This window comes from Macaca mulatta, chromosome 10, assembly GCF_049350105.2.
Source record: "Macaca mulatta isolate MMU2019108-1 chromosome 10, T2T-MMU8v2.0, whole genome shotgun sequence".
Taxonomy (NCBI): Eukaryota; Metazoa; Chordata; class Mammalia; order Primates; family Cercopithecidae; genus Macaca; species Macaca mulatta.
Window position 1 is genome coordinate 113,334,549 of NC_133415.1, and position 15,761 is coordinate 113,350,309.

Consider the following 15,761-nt stretch of genomic DNA (forward strand, 5'->3'; position numbering starts at 1 on the left):
CCCCTGCAGGTCCCTGAACCTGCCACCTTGTCAGCAGGTGTGTCTGACTGGCTGTGGCTAGGACAAGTCAAAGGGGCCAAAACTGCCCCAGAGGGGATTGGTAAACACTTGGGTCAAATGAGAGAAAGAAGGGGATGATAGTGCTGTATTGTGGGTCTTCCACACCCATCTGGTCATTCCCATATTCAAGAGTTGTCCATTACCTTCAGAACTGCTACAAGGCTGTCTTTGGGCAGCCTAGCCTCCCAGGTTCTTCTATACAGCTAAATATATACACAGAAAGCTTTTCTTGTGTCTATCAAAAGAAAATCCCCAGCCAACTGCACACTCCTTGGGACTGAAGAGGCTAACATTCTTCCATCCACTCAGCAGGCATTTACTGTGCACCGAGTCAGTGCCAAGGGCTCCAGAGTGAAGGACGCACAGCCCATCCCTCAGAAGATCAGCTCACGGTGGGTGAGGGGGAAAGACCAGCAGACAATGAAGACGCAGCATGACCCAGCTCCTCCCCGTGGACACACAGACCTAAATATTGTGGATCCCACTGAGGTCCCTGAGCTTCTCCTCCGGATTCAGTCCTGACGGTCGGTCATCTTCCACGGCTGCTTGCCTCCAGGCCTCCGTACCTGCCTTCCTTCTGCCGCTTGCCCTCCCCATCTCTTTCTTGCATCCGTCACTGTACCTGGCTCTAGTGACTTTCAGGTCTTTGTTTCCATGTCATCTCCTTGAGAAAGCCTTCCCTGCCTCCCTGGTCAGCTATTTTCTGGGTTCCTTCAGACCCCTGGTTTTCCTGTCATCTATCTGGCCATGTTGCATCTTCATTGCCTGCTTGTGTCTCCCCCTCACTCACCGTGAACTGGTCTTCTGAGGGCAGAGGCTGTGCATCCTTCACTCTGGAGCCCTCGGCACTGACTCAGTGCATAGTAAGTGGTTGCTAAGTGGATGGAAGAATGTTAGCCTAGCTGGGGGCTTTCTTTTGATAGACACCAGAAAAGCTTTGTTTTCATATTTGGCTGTATAGAAGAACCCGGGAGGCTAAGCTGCCCGAAGACAGTCTTGCAGGGGGAAATCCCTCTTGATTTTTCAGGGTAATCTCCGGGCAGTGGCAGGGATGGAAATGTGGTCAGGGCTGGAAGAGTTTTGATGAGCGGAATAGAGAAAGCATAAATCACCTCCGAAAATACTGAAGTCATCCTGAATAGGCTGTTGGTAGAAATAGCAACATGAGGGGAGCTGTTTAGAACAAAGGCTCAGAATAAAGTGAGGAGGGTGGCATTAGAGGAGACCAGTATGGGAGATCAGAGAGACTTGAGGTCAAATGGCTGTAGAACGCCCGTACCAGTTTGAAGATCCAGGGCCATGCGGAGAAGGTGCTGATGCTGCCAGAAATCTGTTAGGGTGTGGAAGGGGTCCCCTCCAGAGTGCCCAGGTGACAGCCCCACCCAGCCAACACTTTGGTTTCCATGTGTAAGAGCTGGAGCTGAGGATCAACAGAGCCACTCTGTGCCTGGACTACAGACTTGTGAAATGTTGAGATGATAGATGGGTACTGTTTTCAGCTGTTAATACTGTGGTAATTTGTTATGGCAGCCACAGAAAACTCATGCAGGTTTTCCTGAAGTTAAACAGGTGAGTCCTGGGGTCTCCCAGAGGGAGGGAGTTCAGTTCCTGGCTATGCCTCCCATTACCTGCCACCAGCAGCCAGGACTTCACTCCTTCTTTGTGAAACATGACAGTGAGCGCCACACAGCACTATGAGGATGTAAGGACATGTCACACGTAAAGCCAGGGAACAGTCCATTGCACAAACAAAGCCCACTATATATGTAAGCTGCCATGCAACTAAGTTAATGCAAATCCCTGTTTTCTTTGTTCCCATGGAAGATAAACCATAGACAGTCTAACCAGGCTGCTGCTTAAATAAAACCATGTGGCCCCGAGCAAAAGCCAGAGGTTGCATTTGCTCTGAAAAAGCCTGCTGTGCCTCCTGCATCTACCCTGTCCTCTAACAGAAGCTGCCTTAACTCAAGGTGGTCAGGTTGCCTTGGCCAAAGCTGGTTGAGTTAGTGCTGGACACTTGACCCATGCTGAGCTTTCTGATTCTCTGTCCTGGGGACCCAGAGAGGGAACAGTGAGAGCCTTCTTCCTTAGCTGTGGGCAGTGGAACAGTCACAGTGGGGCATGGGGCCAGAGTCAAAGCCAAGGAGTGAGCTGGTCAAAGGATGAGCTTGCAACACAGCAGAAATTAGAAGCCGCACAGAGGGCAAGGCTTGCTCCGCAGAGAAGGCCATGCTAATGCTGACATGCCATCATATTATCACAGGAGCTACATGGATTGTGCACTTCATCTGTGTAATGCGCTATTCTGGGGCTTCATGTGTGACATTTCTTTATATCCTCACAACACCATGTGGTATTTTTTGTAGAGATGGGGTTTTGCCATGTTGCCCAGGCTAATGATCGCTATTTTCTTCTAGTTTTCTCCTTGTGCCTGCCACCTAAGCACTGATGTGGGGTAAGATGTGATCCTCAGGTCTCTTGTTTACCTCTTTCCTCTCGATGGTGAACAACACTTGTTCTGTGCAGCCAGCATCCCTTTCCTGCACCTTCTCACTGTCTCATTTCACAAAGAAGGAAAGAAGCCCTCGGAGGTGGCTGGCAGGTAATGGGAGGCAGAGGCAGGAGCTGAACTCCCTCTGGGAGACCCCAGGCCTCACCTGCTTAACTTCATGAAACCTAGAAGCCCAGAGAAACAGACATCAACCCCCCAGGAACTGTTCCCACAAGATCTGTTCCCATAGACCCCAACTATACTTCCCACACTGGTATCCCTGAAGAGTGCCTATATCTTTAAAAAGCTTCTTAAAGATTATTAAATTCCTTTGCAAAAGTTACAAAAGCAACACAATTGTTGACAGTATAGGTATATAAGGAAAACTTGAATAATGTTCCCAGCCCCATATTGATCACTTCTGATCCTGGGAGCCCCGTCTTTGTTCACAGCCTGGGGTGTTTCCTTCCGCACATTCTTCTGCTCACGTGTTTTTTGTTCTTTGATTTATTTGTTTCTACAAAATGTATTCCATTCACCTACAACTAATCTTGTCCTTCACCTTCATTTTCTCACTTAATATTTCATTATGAACGTCCCTAAATCAACAGATAACAGATAAAGGCAGATAAAGCATGCTCTTTTGTAATAAAAGGAAACCACAATTTTTCACTCATAACTTATAAAAGAATAGCACTTGAGTCCAGCATTTTTTTTTGCCACCACAATAACATAAAACAAACAACTTCTTGCCCATATATCCTTGCATATGTTGCCTATATTTTAAAGAGGCTGGATGGAGAATGGCCAAGTGGCTAAGAAGTCCAGATGCTAGATGTGTGGTATTGTTTCTCAGGGCTCTGTTCTGTTCCATTGGTCTATATCTCTGTTTTGGTACCAGTACCATGCTGTTTTGGTTACTGTAGTGTTTTAGTATAGTTTGAAGTCAGGTGGTGTGATGCCTCCAGCTTTGTTCTTTTTGCTTAGGATTGTCTTGGCAATGCGGGCTCTTTTTTGGTTCTATATGAACTTTAAAGTAGTTTTTTCCAATTCTGTGAAGAAAGTCATTGGTAGCTTGACAGGGTTGGCATTTTTATTGTGGCACTATTCACAATAGCAAAGACTTGGAACCAACCCAAATGTCCATCAATGACAGACAGGATTAAGAAAATGTGGCACGTATACACCATGGAATACTATGCAGCCATAAAAAGGGATGAGTTCATGTCCTTTGCAGGGACATGGATGAAGCTGGAAACCATCATTCTGAGCAAACTATTGCAAAGACAGAAAATCAAACACCGCATGTTCTCACTCATAGGTGGGAACTGAACAATGAGAACACTTTGACATAGGGTGGGGAACATCACACACTGGGGCCTGTCGTGGGGTGCGGGGAGTGGGGAGGGATAGCATTAGGAGAAATACCTAATGTAAATGACGAGTTAATGGGTGCAGCACACCAACATGGCACATGTATACATATGTAACAAACCTGCACGTTGTGCACATGTACCCTAGAACTTAAAGTATAATAAAAAATAAAAATAAATTTAAAAAAAGGAGTCCAGATGCTAGAATCAAAATACCTAGATTCAACTTCCTACCCTGCTGTTTGCTAAATGTATAACCTTGGCTAAGTTGCTTAACCTCTGCAAGACTCAAGTCCCTCATATGTTAAACAGGCACGGTGCTGGAGACGCTCCCTAGGATTGCTGTGAGGAATTGTGCTAATCATTTATGACCCTTAGAACAGAGCTTGGCACACAGTAAGTACTTGGTCAGGGTTAGTTATCTTCATTATCAGATGATCATTTTCATTATTGTGGTGGCACAGAGTCACTGGACGGATTCCCACATGAAGAATATTTTGTATTAATTCACTTTCTTTTTCACTAGACCCAGTCTCATGAGGTTTCTATAACTTTGTATCATAACACCCTAAGGCACTACCGAAATATGGATGCAATAAATTCAAATATGAACTATAACTAGGCATTATAAATCGAGTTGGCCCTAATAATCATCTTTGCAATGTTGACTTTTCTGGGAATAATAAGTCTTACTGCATGTGTTAGCTCTGGGCCCATCTTGGGAGGGAGAACTTTGTAAGAAGATCATCATCTATCTCTCACACTTTCATTAAACAGGATTGTTTTTGAGTCAGATCAATTTCCTACCTCCATGGTCCAAGCTTTTGGCAAATTTGCATCATAATCATCTTCTTCATCCACTTGGCAGATACTTAATGCAAGTCATCCTGTCTACAGGAAAACAGACATCATAGACATAAAATGTGTGTTCTCCATTTAATTTTTATGAGCACTTAGTGGGTAACCCTTTGTTTTTATTCTCCCCCTTGATGTCAAATTACACCATATGTCTTTTCATAGTTTGTCTAATCTACAATTGTATTTCTCATTATCATTTTGTGGGTTGTGGTGCTATTTCCTCCAGTTTCATTCTCCCTCTTTTATGTTTCTCTTGTACAAAATTAATTACATTGTACCTTCAAGCATAATTTTAACACTGTCTCCATTGCACTGTGTCTGCTTTTAATTAATGCTCTTCTAATGTAGATTCTAAAGCCAAATGGTGCAATATTGTGAGCATCAAAGAAACAAAGAATCTAACAAAACTGAAATGAATGAGCAAGACAAAAACAGCTGACAATGTGTTCTCATTTGAAAATGTCACTTTCACCGTACATTGAAAGAATGGATTACTTGGAGCTTTCTCTTAAAAAAAAAAAAAAAAAGACAAGAGATGTTGACTCTAGATTTCTGATGCTGTTGGTCTGAGTTTTACCTGGACTCACACTAAGCAAATAATCTCAAGAGGAATTAACCAAACACAGCATTCTCACAACTCAAGGAAAGGGGAGGTGAACCCCACAAATACATTTCTCAGAAGTTTTCTATAAACCAGATATGGCAAACCACTCGTCTCGAACTTCAGCCTGTGTTTTTCATGTCTCAAAGACTCTGATGATGCTGGGTCCTTTCGGTGTCCCACACAACCCCACTCCAAAGGAGAAGGAATCTCTTTGGGTTTCTGTCAGTTTCACAGAAGAGAAAATCAAACACAGTAGAACTACATACATCGTGGCTCTGTGAATTAGTGAAATGTCCAAATAATACAATATGGAAAACAAATGTCATCTTACTACTTTTTGATTAATGAATCAGCTTGAACTTCTACCTACAAGCAGGACTGCTTTAAAAATGTGTGTGTGTGTGCGCGTGTGTGTTATGAATTTGCAGTAAAATGTGGATACATGAATGATGTATATGCATTCTAAAATAGACAATTTATATTGGGTGGGTATATTGTGTGCAGTTTTGTTTGTTGCCTTAAGTTATTCAATGTATCTTTTCTTATAAAAATTAGATGGAATGGGTAATAATTTTGAGGTAACAGAGGCTGAGTCCCTAATCTCAGACCACAGGGAGGAATTTGATTTGGCTGAGACAATGTGATGTGAAACGAAGTCTGTAGGTTTGTATGTCAGAGTAGTCTCAGCTCTAGTCCTGATTTGGTCAATAACTTTCTGTGGGAATGTGAAGTATGTCATTTACAACCATTATTTTCTTTGCCCACCCCTCCCAAATTTCTGCAAGTTGTCATTGTCTTCTTCCTCCTGACCCTTCTGTACTGATAGAATTGTAGCCTCCAAAGTGTGAAGATTATTACTCTGCCCATACCCAGATTTGTCATGGTAGTGGGTCTTGGCCTCTAAAAATATATTTTCCTATCTAATTCCTGGAACTTGTGAATATGACCTTATGTGGAAAACATCTTTGCAGATTAACTAGGGATTTTGAGATGAGATCATTCTGGATTATCCAGGTGGACCCTAAATCCAATGACAAGTGTTCTTATAAAATAGAAACAGAGGCAGACTTGAGACAGGAAGAAGAGAAGGCCACATGAAGATGGAGGCAGAGACTGGGGTGCTGGGGCCCCATCCAGGAACTGTGTGGAGTCACTGGAAACTGGAAGAGGCAAGAAATAAGTTCTCCCTTAGAGCCTCTGGTGGGAGCATGGCCCTGCCAACACCTTGATTTCAGACTTCCAGCCTTGAGAACTATGAACGAATACATTCATGTTGTTTTAAGCCACCCAGTTTGTGATGGTTTGCTATGGGAGCCCAGGGAAGAGTGTTTGGTCACTGAATGCAACGTAGGCCAATTTCCAGACATTCAATGTTGGGCTGAGAGTTTCCAGCCACAGTCCCACTGTTAGTTTGATCACAGGAATTACAAACTTGGGGAATATTGTTAATGATCATTTTGTGCCATGTGAACTGAAAACTGGAAAAGTCTATTTGGTGTGCACAGAAGGGGAGAGGCAGAGGTGAGAGAGAAAAATTCTCATGTGAGGTTTAGAGCCTGTCAGGAAAACAGAAAATCCTAGGGGTTTCAGAGAGAATTTAACATAGGGAGCTTGTTAAAGGTGATGGAGGGGTGAAGAATTAGGAGGCGGGAAGTCACCCCAGAGACTGGCAGTGGGGGAGCCTTCCACTACTCAAGAGTGGGAGACAAGGAAGAAGCAGTTGTACCAGGGGTGGGAGCCCCGGCAGAAGCTGGAAGCAGGGAGGTCTGTCCAGCGGGAGTTGAAGCTATGGGGAAGAACGAGCTGCTGTGGACGATGCCCCCCAGTGTGGAGAAAGGAGAATAAATAAACCAGTTTCTTCTTCCTGGACATTCCAGTCTCCTGTCTATGCCTCTCAGGAGCCTCACGCAGCCAGAAGCCAAGCTGAGAGGGAGGCTGGGAAGTGTCTGAGTGAGTCTGCTCCCTCCACAGAAGGGAGAGGAGGAGGAGGAGGAGGAGGAGGAGGAGGAGGAGGAGGAGGAGGAGGAGGAGGAGTTGTTTCTCTGAGAGTAAAACCAGATCTACTGGAAATTCACATCCTGGGCCATAAAATACACCTCACAACTCTAAAACAATGGAAATCACACCAAGTGGATTCTCAGACCATAATGGAATTAAACTAGAAATCTACTATAGAAAGATAGCTAGAAAACACCAAGGTATTTGCAGATGAAACCACACACTTCTAAATAACACATGGATCAAAGAAGAAGACTCTAGTGAAATTTAAAAATATTTTGAACTAAATGAAAATAAAAGCCAAACTCATCAACATTTATGGGACGCAGTGAAAGCAGTGCTTACGGAGGCACTTCTAGCCTGAAACACATAGATCAGAAAAGAAAAAAGATCTGACATCATTAATCTATACTGCCACTCTAGGAAATGAGAGGAAAACGGACAACTTCAACCCGAAGCAAGCAGAAGAAATGAAACCATAAAAATCAGAGCAAAATCAATGAAATTAAAAACAGAAAATCAATAGAAAAAAATCAGTGAAACTAAAAGTTGATTGTTCAAAAATATAAATGCTATAGACTGAATGTTTGTGTCCCTCCCCATCCTAATCTCCGAGGTAATGGTATTGGGAGGTGTCGCCTTTGGGAGGTGATTAGGTCATGAGGGCAGAGCCATCCAAATGCACTTGTAAACAGGACTCCAGGGAGCTCCCTCTTGCCTTCCACCATGTGAGGACACAGTGAGAAGTGCCATCTATGAACCAGGAAAAAGGCCCTCAGCAGACACCAAATCTGTAGACACTTGGATCTGGGACTTCCTGCCTCCAGAACTGTGGGAAATTTCTGTTGTTTGTAGGCCACCCAGCCTCTGGTATTTCGTTACTGCAGCCACTGTTAGCAGAGGAAGCTATCTGTTTGGGTCTGCAGCAACCTCAGGTCTTGCCTCCTGAGAAGAAAGAATTTGACTGAATGGCAGAAGACAGAAGGAGAGACCAAGGTAAGTTTTAGAGCAGGAGTGGAAGTTTACTAAAAACTTTTAGAACAGGAAGGAAAGGAAAGAAAGTACACTTGGAAGACGGCCACGCTGGCAACTTAAAAAATAAGCGCAGGCCAGTCGCGGTGGCTCACGCCTGTAATCTCAGCACTTTGGGAGGGCCAGGCGGGCGGATCGCCTGAGGTCGGAAGTTTGAGACCAGCCTGGCCAACATGGTGAAACCCCATCTCTACTAAAAATACAAAAATTAGCCAGGCATGATGGTGGGCGCCTGTAGTCCCAGTTACTCAGGAGGTTGAGATAGGAGAATAGCTTGAACCCGGGAGGCAGAGGTTGTGGTGAGCCAAGATTATGCCATTGCACTCCAGCCTGGGCAACAAAAGCAAAACTCCATCTCAAAAAGAGAAACAAACAAAAGAAAAAAAAAAACAACAGTGTGTAGTTTGACCTTCTGATTTGGAGTTTTAGACGTGGGCACACTTCCAGGGTCTTGCCTTGCATTACTTCTCCCAACTCCTGAGATCTTATCAGGAAGCTACTGATCACCAGTTTCAGGTGGTGTTTTCTATCAGTTAGGATACTGGCTGGGTGCGGTGGCTCGCACTGTAATCCCAGCATGTTGGGATGCCAAGGCGGGAGGATAACCTGAGGTCAGGAGTTCAAGACCAGCCTGGCCAACATGGCAAAACGCCATCTCTATGAAAAATATAAAAATTAGTTGGGCATGGTGGTAGGTGCCTGTAATCCCAGCTACTCAGGAGGCTGAGGCAGGAGAATAGCTTGAACCTGGGAGATGGAGGCTGCAGTGAGCTGAGATTGCGCCGTTGTACTCCAGCCTGGGCGACAGAGTGAGACTCTAAAAAAAAAAAAGACTACCTTTCACAGCACCAGCTGTGACCAATTATTACTTTAGCGAGACAGTTAACCACCTGACCATCACCTGATGGTCGCCAGACTCTCCTGGTGTGTGTAGTGGGGGTCCCTCTCCTGCCCTGCTCATACCAGACTAGCTACCCACTGTAACATGAACAGACTAAGACAATGAACAAAGTGGATAAACCTGTAAGAGAGAAAGACACACATTGCTAGTATTAGAAATGAAAAAAGGGGCCGGGCACGGTCGCTCATGTCTATAATCCCAGCACTTTGGGAGACCAAGGCAGGTGGATCATCTGAGGTCAGGAGTTTGAGACTAGCCTGGCCAAAATGGCAAAACCCTGTCTCTACTAAAAACACAAAAATTAGCATGATGGCACGTGCTTATAATTCCAGCTACTCGGGAGGCTGAGGCAGGAGAATCGCTTGAACCAGGAGGCAGAGGTTGCCATGAGCTGAAATCGCACCACTGCACTCCAGCCTGGGCAACAGAATGAGAATTCATCTCAAAAATAAATAAATAAAAGAAAGAAATGAAAAAAGGAACCATTATTACTAATCCCATGGATGTTAAGATGATAATTTAAAAATACAATCATGCTCTGCCTATAAATTTTATATCCTAGAAGAAATGGTCTAACTTCTTGAAAAACTGAGCAATCAAAGTTCATGTAGGGAGAAATAAATAATCTTAATAGATTTCTATCTAGTAAAGAAATTGAATTTGTAATTACTAACCTTCTAAAAAAGAAAGCACCAGGCCCAGGTGGTTTCAACGGTGAATTTTACCTAACGCTTCAAGAAGAAATGATACCCATTTTCTACAATCTCTTTTGGAAAATATATGTAGAGGGATTACTTTTTAAACTCATCCTATGGGACCAGAATTACCCTATTACCAAAACCAGATAAAGACATTATAACAAAGAAAAACTACAAAACTAATATACCTCATTAATATACATGCAAAAATCTTCAACAAATATTAGCAAGTCAAATCCAACAGTGTGATACAAATAATTATATACTACAATCAAGTGGGATTTATTCCAAGTATGCAAAACTGATGGAACTGATGGAAATATAATTAATATTATCCACACAACAGCAGACTAAGCAAGGAAAGTTATATAATCATATCAACAGATGTAGAAAAATCACTTGACAAATCCAACACCTATTTATGATTAAAAACTCACAGAAAATGGAAACACAGGGGAACCTCCTCAACATATTTTTTTTAAACTCCATAAAACCTACAGCTAGCATTATGCTTAATGATGAGAAACTGCATACTTTCCCCCTAAAGTTTGAAGGAAGATGAAAATGTTTCCTTTCACTACTTTTAATTCAACCTCACGTTAGAAGTCCTAGCTAGTCCCATAAGACAAAAGAAGAAAACAAATACATACTGATTGAGAAGGAAGGAAAAAACTGTCCTTGTTTGCATATGACTTGATTGCCTATGTAGAAAATTCCAAAGAATTGACAAACCAGCAACCTCATAAAACAAGTAATTATGTCAAAGTTGCAGGATATAAGGTTAGTATATAAAAGTTAACTTTCTGTGTACCAGCAATGAGAAATTAAAATCCAATGCCATTTACAGTAGCCCCAAGAAATGACATACTTAGTATAAATCTAAGAAAAATGTGTGGGATTTATATGCAGAAAACTCTTAGGAAAGAAATCAAGGACCTAGATGCAGAAGGAGATATTTCATGTTCATATATTTGAAGACTCAATATTGGTAGGATGTTAATTCCTCTGAACCTGATCTATAGCCTAGCCAAAATCCCAATCAAAAGTCTAGCAGCCTATTTTGTGAATCTCTATTCACAAATATTTTGTGAATCCCTGTACGGAGATTGTACTTTTTACATGGAGAAAGGTTGAGTCTATCTCTGGGGACCCCAAATGCTGTAAGTTATCCCTGAAACAGATTAATAGGACTTGACAGAATAGAAATAGTTTGGAGAAAACAAATCTGAAGTCGTATTTGCTTCCATCACTTGAAAATGAAGAGATCCAGAGAAAGTCAAGTAATAAAAATGTGTATTTGTACTGTTCAGAGACACTCACATGGGTAATAAAATTAGGAGAAAACAGAAATGATCAACATAAAATTTAGGATAGCTATGATCTGAGAGTAGAAGAAGAGGAAAGTAATAGAAAGATAGTAGAACCATGGTTATCAGAGGATGGGAAGGGTAGTTGGGTGGGAGTAGGATGGGGTGGGGAGGGGATGGTTAATGGGTACAAAAATGTTAGATAGAATGAATACAATCTAGTATTTGGTAGCACAACAGAGTGGCTATCATCAACAATGATTTATTGTGCATTTTAAAGCAACTAAAAGAGCATAATTGAATTATTTGTAACACGATGAAAGAATATATGCTTGAGGTGATGGATATTTCATTTGCCCTGATGCAGGCAAATCATGTAGGATGTTAGCGATGCTCCATTTCACTCCTGGGTGGCAAGTACTCCAGGGTCTGTTTTATTAATACTTTTAATCTGCTTATTCACATTTGATAAACTGTCTTACAGTATTTTACAAACTGCACAGTTCAAGTTTTAAAAAATCTCTTCTTCCCTGAGACTGCCACAATATATTAGATTAAACTAAGTTTTTCATTTTACATTGCAAAGGACACGCAAATTTTCTACGTGTTGGAAGTTCTTTCCTGTTTTTGATTGCATGCTTTTCACCCAAACGTTTTCTTCTTAATTCCTCAAGAGAATGTGGACTGCGGATGTGTTGCTTCTTTGTTTGGTTGCAGAGGTCTGAGTCTTCAACTGTGTTTTGAAGCGTGCGCATAGCACAAACAGCATCGCAAATACTCTGCAACAAGACCCTGGGGGACAACAGTGCACCCTATCCCCATTCTACTCTTTTTTTAAAGAAGGAAGATTGACTAACTTTTGAGCTTCCCATCCCTACTGGAGGTTGGAGAAGTATCTGAGGACGTACAACTGTGCATTTTGTATGCTGCGGAAATGTCATGGGAGTTTTGTTTCAAAAGCTGAGGGCTCTGTCAGTTGGGTCTTCTGAGGAACATGGCAAACTTTGATTCCAGCTAGAAATGAAATGGAACGTGTGAAATAAAGGAGTTGCCAACAGTCTTATTTTTCTTTCCATATATCGCAATGAAAAGGGAACCTGTGTGCAGTATTTAACATGGAGGAAACCGACGTTTTCAAGTGTTATTGAGCACAAGGTAATGGAGAAAGGTTGAGTCTGTCTCTGGAGCCTCCAAACACTGTAAGTTATCCCCGAAGCAGATTAATAGGAGTCGACAGAACAGAAATAGTGTGGAGGAAACAAATCTGAAGTCACATATTTGCTTCCATCACTTGAAAATGAATAGACCCAAAGAAAATCAAGTTCAGCTCATGTACTTAGCACCTACCTCAGCTCTGCATTCAAACTGGGCTTTATTTTCTACTAATATTTGTTCTTTTGACAAGGAATATTTCCTTACAATATTCAGTGTTATATCACTCAAAGTCCAGCATACATTTCCCTTATTTTAATGTGTTCATAATGAACACATTCACATAAATGAATTTCATGGGTGAATAGGTTTTATTGTTTATAGAACAGCTGTTAATAGAGTCTACAGTCCACAGGAAGAATGATGTTATTTGAATAATGTTCTATTCTGTGTACACATCGAGTTTGTTTCCAAATAGATCTCAGGTGGAATATTTTATGCTTTCTTCTTCTTCCTGAATCAGAGGAAAAGTATGCTGAATTATTATGTTGATGTCATGAAAATACCTCTGTGTGTGTGTGTGTGTGTGTGTGTGTGTGTGTGTGTGTGTGTGTGGTGTGTGTCTGGAAAAGAAAGGGAATAAACAAGCAAAAGCAAAAAAAGTAAGTGAGCACAAAAGCACAATATTGATTATATTAAATATTTTTCATTTCCTTTTGTTATTTGTTAATATATGCTTTGAAATTTCTGTATTGAGACCATTGCTAACACTAGAAGCAGAGTATCTGTATTATAAAAAATGTTAAGATTAAAAAAAGATAAAGTAGGAAGGAACACACATGCATAAAATGTGGCATATCAGTGCTAATTAGATTTCATTTTTAAGAAACATAGCAATTTCTCATTGATGGATAAATTTGTTTCATCTTCCTAATATTGTCTGTGAGTTTTTTTTTTTTTAAATAAGAGAAATTTGATGTTGAGTACATAAACATATTTTGGATAAAAGGTCAGATTTCTGAATTCTCATTAAAAATTTGTTCTTTCGGCAAAATTGCATTTAAATTTCCGTGAAGCATCAACTGGCTAGAGGTCTCTCACAGCTGTTCCTTTAGAAGAGCTATCCACGTCCTTCACCATAGTTCCCACCATTCCCTATTACTTACCAACATGCAGCCCTCATGTTAGTCTCCATTTCCCATCTCTTTTGCATTTCTGCTGCCAAAAGCACAGGGATGGGCAATTGTCTTGCTAGCTGGCCCAAGGACAGGTTAAAAAAGGAGTTTGTAATCATGGAGGACTGTAAAGAAGAAATAGCCCTGGACAGAGGTTTGGTGAGAAAGAGTATTGGTAAATGTGGGCCTCTAATCCCTGCAGGGCACACAGACAACACTGGCATTGCGGTTCTACTAGGAATGATACTTGATTTTGGTGAGGGGTGTGTGTGTGTTCACATACATGCTTATGTGTGTTATATACAATTTCAAAAGTATTACAAGTTCATTTGAGGAAATTTGGACCAAAAAAAAAATAAATAAAAGTTACCCTAGAACTCAACATGATTAATATTTTGGTGGATTTCCTTTCTGTCTTTCTTTCTTTCTTTCTTTTTCTTTCTTTCTCTCTCTCTCTTTTCTTTCTTTCTTTCTTTCTTTCTTTCTTTCTTTCTTTCTTTCTTTCTTTCGTTCTTTCGTTTTCTTTCTTTCTCTTTCTCTTTCTTTCTCTCTCTCTCTTTCTTTCTCTTTCTTTCTTTCTTTCTTTCTTTCTTTCTTTCTTTCTTTCTTTCTTTCTTTCTTTCTTTCTTTCTGTCTCTCTCTCTGTCTCTCTCAATTTTTCACAAAACTAAGTTATTTTTTACTTGTTTTTCTTGAAAATACAGAATTTAACAGGTCCATAACCTTAAGTCTTCTGCCCACATTGTATGTGCTTCAGTTCCCCAGCTTCTCCCAGCTGTTCTCCTTTTCCTCTGTAATCATGAAGCAATGGGCATTTCCATGCCTCAGCCCTGCCCTCGACAATGCGGCTGAGAAGAGCACAAGCTCTTATCCTGCCTGCGTGATAGCATTGAGAGGTTCTGAGTTTGGATGTCGGTTCTGACTTGCCTTAATTCTTCTAATTTTATGTTCAATTGTTAGATGGTGGTTATGAGTCCCTGCTTCACAGGGTTTGGGGAGTAAGTGAGACAATTCCAGTAAAGAATTTAGAATAGAGCAAATGTAATAAACATTCACCAAAACAAACAAACCTGCGATTGATTGCTGCATCAAAAGATGGCAAAAGACTTTTGATAGCTCTATTGCCAAACTGTCTTCCAGGAACAACCTGCCAGTGTAAACATCTACCCGTCATGCGTCCGAATTCTCTCTGCCATACATTCACCAACTCTTGAAAATAGTTTTTAATGTACACATTTTTCAAAGTGGTAGTTTAACATATTTATTCAATGGCTGTTTCAACTTACTGTGTTTTATCGTTACTGACTTCAACATTGTTATATATTTTTAGCTATTTGTGTTTCTTCTCTTGTCATTGCTTTTTCTTATTCATCCTTACGATTTTTGTGTGGATTAATAAATTAACTTTATATGTAATGGGATTAACATATTCTATCTTGTAAGGCAATTAATTTTGCTAAGCGTGTGATATGCCTTTCCATTTTTACAGTATACTTTATAATAAAGTATTTTATCTGTAATATAATTAATATGAGGTTAATAATATTATAATTTTTTTCTTTTATACCAAGGAAAGAATTTTTTGAACTATGGAATATAAGCACACATAATTCTTTTTGGTTTCATTTTTATCATGAACCACAATCAAGTTACATGTTGATGTTTTCTCTTATCTTCTATTGGTTTTATTTTGCTTTGCTTTATTTGTTTATGCAAATTGAGAGGTCAGACCATTCCTTAATATTCCAAATAGTAAACAATAGCCCAGTTAACAATGTATTAGATAAATCTCCACTATCCTCTCCAAATTAAACACCACCCTTAAGCAAACATCAATGGCTAATATAACTCTTTACTTCTTTAGCATCTTTAATTTTGTAATTTTAAAAACTGAATATTTGGCTCTAAATTTCAATTTCTAAATTTTTCTTAGCCATTTTCAACTATTCATCCTTCAACATAAGGTTTAAAACACTTTTATCTACTTGCAAAAAAGTCCTATTTACTTTTAATTAATTAAATCTATAATTAATCAAGTAAAATTATCATCTTTATAGTATTGTAAATTTCTTCCTAGAGAAAGAGGATGTAATGTCATTTATTTACTGATAT